Raw genomic sequence first — 7,393 nt, 5'->3', positions numbered from 1 at the left:
CAGAGTTCATGTGCATCCACGTAGGTTTTTTTCCATATTCCTGCAACCCCCCTGGACAGATGCGCACGCGGACTATCTCATCCATTGTATTTTTCTATCAATCATACTCTAGTCTTTCCAAATCACGTGCACATCATTCTCCTACATTCGTGCCAGTCGTCAAAGCTCCCTTTATGCGTACCCCACCACCTTGCAGGCGTAGCACGCCGTACCTGGTCCAAGTCCTGGAAGCGTTGCTTTTCCGGCACCTCCCTTTCAAATTTATTCAAGAAGGTATCTATCTCACTTAGGCCATCATAAGTAGGCAGGTGTCTTACTTCTGTTGATATGTAGCGTAACGACCTTGTCATCATATTACAATTTAGTGTAGTTACCATGTGTAACCGATTCTGCCATTGCTCCGTTTCCTCATCCGAATCCGACATACAGGAGCTTTCACGCTCCCATGCAATCCGACCATCCATAGTGGGATTCACCCAGTCCTAGTTTCGCATTGTTATCTTATAGATGCAATCCAAATCATCATCACTTTCATAGTCGCGATCCTTTAGTAGGGTCCAGGGGTATAATTACGCGTAGTGAATTCTTTTCAAAAACCATCTTACGCCTCTTCAGATTAATCACCCCGTTCATGTCAGTGGCCCAATCAATTCCTAAGAGCGTGGGGTAGAGATTGCTATCATCAACAATCTCTATCACTTCAAAGTCTGCTAGCACACTCACTCCCTCAATGTTCACGGTTATGCCCTGCAATCGCCCCATGGGTATTATTTTCTACTGCTTCACCATTTGCAGTTGAATAGGAGACCATTGCAGGGTAGGTCTCCCTATTCGCTCCCATGTCTACTTCGGGAGAACATTTGCATCCGATCTTAAATCCAGGATAACTTGATCCATATCATATTCTCCGACTTGTGTGGTTGGTCTCATTTCTCTTCCCATCCTTGTCTTATGTTTTTTGATCTTCCTGACTACGCGCGGTTCTCCTGGCGCGGTCCCAATGCATCTGTTAATGAGTTCCTGTAACCCTTTTACCACCTTACTGTCATGCAGTAGCTTCATACATGTCTCTAGGAACATTGTGAGCATAGATGGGTCCATATTTGGCTCCAATTTATCTTTGCTTCCTGAAGTGGAGGCCTCAGCGAAGCTCTTCTTGGCTTCCATGAAGGTTTCCCGAGTGCACTCCAAATCAAATTCTGCTTACTTCGCCGGAGCTTTACGAACCCAAGTACTATCCTTTGGTTGTTTTCCTTTGTCATCTCTTGTCATGATTCCACTTTGGAGCACAATATTTACATTCAGACCTTCCTCGTGTGGCTCAGACCTCATCATCTGTAGGTTCTGAGTCGGGGGAGGCGGTAGCGCTCCTTTGTTGTGTATCCTAGCTATTAATGTAGGACAATATTCAGTCTTGTGATCAAACAAGTTGCTATAAAAACATGACGGGTGCATTGGATTTGTACAATCGTAGCCATAATGTCCTATCCCTCCACAATTGTAGCATATCAACTATTCGCAACCTCTTCTAGGCCCTCCTCCACCTCGACCTCATCCATGCCCCTGAAATCCTGTTTGTGCCATTCCTGCATTTTGATCAAGGGGCTGCATTTCGGTCGGAACTCTGTAGGTGGGATTTCTATCCATCATTAACTCATAGCTTCTACAAGTGCACTCATCATGTCCTACCGATCTACAAAAGTTGTAGAACAATTGTTGCGAATTTTGCATATACTTCTGTAACAAATGACAATTGTCCGTGGCATGTTTTCCTTCTATTCGAAAGATCGTGCACCACAAAGCAGGTGCTGCGCTAGGTCCTGCTTGCACTTTTGGTCTTAAGGGCATCGAACCTCCTCCTGCGAGGTAACTTGTGAAAACCACGTAGTGGTCCTTATCATGACCTTGACCCTTACATTTTACGCACCATACCTCTTCGTGCACTTCTAATCGAGCTGTCCTGTCCTGTTTTAGACTCTGCATCTCCAGGCATAAATTCTTCAGTTGCGCATGGATCTGCTGAACTCCCAAGTTGGAATCTTGCATTGGGGTCTCATGTAGCCTCATCGTGATCTCTAAGGCCTCTGCTTGAGTCATTAGCTTCTACTATGATAATGCACTCCTTAGATGTGGCGTTAGCGACGCTATAAACCATTCATGATGTTGTCCATCCGTCAGATTCATGTTAGCTTCGTGAATCGTGCATTTCAGTCTCTGATATAGCTCCCAAGGAGTCTTGCATGGTAGCATCGTGATCTCTTTGAATCCAATGATTGACTGGGCTTCAGACCTTAGCTTGATAAATTCTCTATTTAGCGCTGCTTGGATATCCACGATTCCTACATTTGGATTATCATTGGAGTGTTTAATATACCAGGTCAGCATGTGGTACTGTAGGGTGTTAACTTGTCTCACTTTCTTTATATTGTCATCTGTAACTCCTTGTGCTTCCCATACGGCTCTTAAAATGAACCAGAATTGGTCCGGATCCTCATTTCCCAATCCCTTGAACACATGAAACTTCACTATGCTTGCCATATTGAATAACAGTGGTGGCGGAGATGGTATGTGTGAAGATGGAGGTGACGGTAGTGAGGCTGGTGGCGGTGTGGGTGGGGGTGGTATTCGCGGAATTATTTGCCTTTTTAGATGGATCACACTTCGCGGAGAGACCTTAGCGAGCTCTTCTTCATCCCCTCACGGAGGTGAAATCAAGGGGCTAGTTTTAGGTCCCTTACTTCCTTCGTTCTTGTAAGATTTTCCACTTCGCGTAGCCCCAAACATCAAGGTAACTACATAACCCTTTTTTCGCACAATAGCATTTTAATCTAAGTATTCAAAGACTTTACGTACTTACCTCATGGTCCTTTGAGAAAGCGTTGCTATGCCTCGCTATAGCTAACTGACGTGTCAATCACAAAATCAGTAATTCAATTGATCCAATGATCAACGGTGCACACGATCTTATCCTCCGATGCTTCCAACCTTCGCACTAACTATGGGGTCCACACAATAGGATTGTTGAGTTTCCACCTTCCTTGGCTATCTGCTAGCTTCGTGATCCACTCGTACAGCTCAGGTAGCAATATAACCACTCTTCTTTTGATAGTCTTGGGTTCCTGTTCTCCTACACCGTGAGCTCGTGAATTCTTCTGCCCAACCAACATTCAATTTCCTTCTTGGTTGGATTCCAATGATACGACATCAGGCATCTCTATGTAGATTCTAGTCTCGGCAATGGAACCATTTGTTGGCTTGATGGGGCCCGACCCAGGTTCAAAGTTAATTAGCCAAACAAATCCATACACTACTGGCCCTTTCAGCATCAGCCCACGGAGCACAGACTAAAGTCTCACCCGAAGCAGTATGGGGGGATGCTGGAACCAAGTTTCCACACTATTGATATGTCTGAGGTGTCGATTTAGTCAACCTGTGCCTACCTTCACGTAGGTCACTTTGCACACTGTGTTGACCTGCGAGACCTTCACGATCTATTTGCCTTCGTGCGGCCCTAACCAGGGGTTGAGGTGCTTTCACGCTACTATGGCAGTGATCTGCACTATTTCCCCAAACTATACGACGGATCTTACTTATCTTCTTAATATCTTAGTTAAGTTCACATAAATAGATATTTTATCTCACATTCACTTAATTATCATAGGCGCATACGTTCGCGCATCATATAAACAGTAGAATTGCAGTTCATACCCAATACAGTCAATGCAAAAAACAAGAAATAAATACACATGAATCTTATAAAAATTCTCTTTATTAATGCTTCCAACAGTTACACACTCGACTCACCCTTTGCACTCAGCTGCAGGGCTCCATGCACTTAGCTGCGGACTACTAGGCCTCTGAGCACTTAGCTGCAGAGCCTTCTCCTACTCTACGACCCAAAACTAGACTTTACACTTCAGATACTCTGCTATCCTTCTATTCCATCATCATCCATTCATTGATTCCATTATTTATTTACACTTAGAGCCTCTCTCTATTTATACAATCCCATGGTCCACAGACCATGGGTAGATCTCTACAGCCGACATTACATTACAAAATTAAGGGCAGACAACCCTATGAATCATTTACAAGCTACGCGCTCCGCGCCCACAAAATGTGGAGTCTTTACATTGAAGTTACAATTTGTGACCAAAATCTGGGATTTAAGCCCCAAAACTTTCCTTGGGGGATCTCGTGCCCAACAGAAAGGTAATTTCCAATTAGGTCCTTTTAAAATAGGTGCTTCAGAAATTCTCTTTTTCAAAGTTTCAAAGGTAGTTTGACATTCAGAATCCCATTTGAATTCACAGTCCTTGGTAAGAAGTTTAAAGAGTGGAGATGCAATTTTTATGAAGTTTTCTATAAATCTTATATAGTATCCAGTAAAACCAAGAAATCTTCTAACATCTCGTTGGCAGTTTGGCACTGATAACTTAGAAATGACTTCGACTTTAGATGAGTCCACCTTAATTCCATTTCCTGAAATATGGTGACTGTTATCACAAAATCACTACTGAGGGCTGCAACCAAGCAAGATTTCATGTAACTCTTTCAACCTATCTTTAGATCAAAGCTTAGCCTCTTTGATCAGAGAGGGCTCTCTCACAAACTCTTGATAAAAATCATTCACTACAAAAGATGGCTAACTCTTTATTCTTTGATAAAAGCAAAAGCTGGTTGGATTCATGTCAAACTGGTTCTCATTGGGCTATGGAGTCTCATACACTAAGTAAACAAGAAAAACATTATCATTTCATAGAAGTCAAGGCTCTTTGCATTAAGTGTCAAACATACTCCATCAAAACCACAGCTTGCTAAACACACAGGAAGTCAGAGCATAATATTATGAATTCTGAGTGATTGTGTTACAACAAGGCTGTAAATGAACATAAAACATAAAACACCATCCTTATATTTGACCACAATAATCCATCGAGAATCTTGAGAAGAAATCAACACTGTTTTACTATTACTGTCATAAGCTTTACAATGCCCCAAAACAACTCTGTTTTTCTATAAAATGTCCAACCCATTCTACATCTAACATTGATCCATATATAGGCAAGCAAACTTACCCACCTCGAGCTTCCTCCTCCAGCATGAGGGGAGCCTCGAAGGTGGCTATTGACTATCCCTATCTAGTGCATAACTGACTTATTAATTACATAATGGCTAAACTGAAATTACAAATGGTTTTCATTTAATCAAAATCCACAATCTTTGCTCCTCGTAGCATGATGCTTTTCTGGCTCTTGACACATGTCCTTTTGCTGCTTGGGTTGAGGTGTCTTGAAGGAAAGTACACTAAATGAGTTGGCCTTGGATTCCAGTCACGTAGATGGCTTCATTAATTAACCAAGGAAGGTGCTCTGTTTTCACGGCTTTTGTCTCCCATCACTCTTCATCACTTTAAAAACATGTCCACTGTTCTTTAATTCTTCCTGAACAACGCATATCACCACACCTTTCAAATGAACTGGAAACCTTATGAGCTGAACAGGTGTCTGCAGTTGCTAATTGGCTCTTAATATAATATGTTTTCCATCATCCTAAAATATAGGAAACTTTTCCTGTCTGTCGGTCTTTGCTTTGCCTCACCATATTCGAATCTAAAAGAGCTTACCTTTTATCCTTAATTGACTAAAATAGAGCGAACTGCCACATATTGGATGTGCTGTAGGTTATACTGATAGACAAGTGTCTCTCTTTCAAGTTTCTCAGTCATCTTCACCAGCATAGCTGTTCTGTGTTTAAAATCATCACCTACAGCAGTTTCGTAGCGCGCTACGAAACTGCTGTGTGATTTCAAAAACACAGTCTTGTGATATGCATAATAAATTCTACTGTACTTTTAATAATCCCTAACAGGATCCCTGCTCCTCTCTCTGTCATGATAACGATCACCATTGGTTGATTTTGAAATAGCATCACTGCCATTCCTGTCATGAGGCAGTGTTCGACGCACAGGTGAGGCATCTCGGGTAGAAGCACAATGTGGTGCACGCTGGCCAAATTACACAGATAAAGCAGCTTTAACTGATGGTGGCCTTCGGGCAGTGTCATCTGATCCATAGTGATTAGTATCACCAGTCACTCCTGCATGCCGAGTGGGAGGATTCATTCGTTCCAAATGAGCAGTAATTTGACACATGATAGGTACCGGTATGCGAGGAAAAAGTGTATCAAAATAGTACTGGCCTAGAAGTAAATCACGAACATAAACACCCATTGTGGTCATCCTTCCATTTGATCCTGGAGAAAATTCCTCCTCGTCCTTAACATAAGGCTCAACCCAAACCCATAACGTCTTAGGATCTGCAACATAACGCAGGTACAGGAAACCAATACATCTCATGTATGGAGAATCCTCGTGCTTAAGAAGCCCATGTATTTGCTTCACTGTCAACTTCATGGTAAAAAATTTGTAGAGAAGACAAAATTCTCTAATATTTCCAATTAATTTAAACACTTTAAGATGCATGTACATTGCACCGATAACATGACCAGTTCTAAGTAATATATCCTGAACAGATGCTTAACTAACACAATTTTCACCAATGTCTGTATCTGTGCAGTGGTCAAGGCCAAATACAGAAACCACTTCATATAAAATTGAGGTCAGGATAGCCCACGTGATTCCACTTCCAACTATCAAGCCTGCACCCAAGTTACAGGTGCCCTGGATCTCAGACATACAAGAAACGCGAATTCAGTCCGATCAGAGGAAACATCTGGAGATTTGAGATGGCTGGGTGGGGCGAACGAAGTTGGGACCTTTACAACGAGGGTTTATATGGCCGCACATCCCCCAAATCCGTTTTTGTGAAGACAAGTTGTTTTCCCTTGTATAACAGAGTTGCAGGAACGCATCTATTTCATGATACCCTGAACCATGTCGAAAATGCTTCTGTACAGCAATATATACTGAGTGAAACGTGTCCCAATACTCGTTCCTTCCAAAAGGTATGTAGGCTTTTAAGAGGCAAACGCTGAAGCTTAAGATTGCCAAGTTCTACAAGTGAATCGTGGAGAGCGCTGAGCAGAAATAAAGATTCACCATACTATCGAACAACTGCCACCACTCGACATAACCTGCTGTGTCAAGATGCCCCCTTTTTTTTTAAAATTCGATGCATGCATGCGCAATTGGGCATGTGGCAACCTTTGAACATCTGGCAGCTATAAAGGCGCCATAATAACGTGAACATGATTAACTACTTCTCTGCTCTAGCGTTCAAACATTGCTGATAAATCCCCGTCATTTACATTACTGCAAGATGATCCTCTGTAACACCTTCCTTTGGAAAAATCGTGGCATGGAGTAGCAGAACGATCATTGTAACCATATGACTCTTGATTCCTCCGCTCCACATAATAATCTCTTTCATGC

At 42.4% G+C, this 7,393-nt stretch overlaps 1 pseudogene; it reads right to left on the bottom strand.

Annotated features, from left to right (window-relative positions):
• Positions 1-6,016: 6,016 nt before the first annotated feature.
• Positions 6,017-6,415, bottom strand: LOC149186967 (pre-mRNA splicing factor SR-like 1 pseudogene; annotated as a pseudogene).
• Positions 6,416-7,393: the final 978 nt, after the last annotated feature.

The sequence above is a fragment of the Pinus tabuliformis genome, chromosome 3_1 (genome assembly GCF_031772625.1).
Source record: "Pinus tabuliformis cultivar Carrire ecotype Pingquan chromosome 3_1, CPIR1, whole genome shotgun sequence".
Lineage (NCBI taxonomy): Eukaryota > Viridiplantae > Streptophyta > Pinopsida > Pinales > Pinaceae > Pinus > Pinus tabuliformis.
The sequence above is the reverse complement of the archived record's forward strand: the minus strand, read 5'-3'. Positions and strand labels throughout refer to the sequence as shown.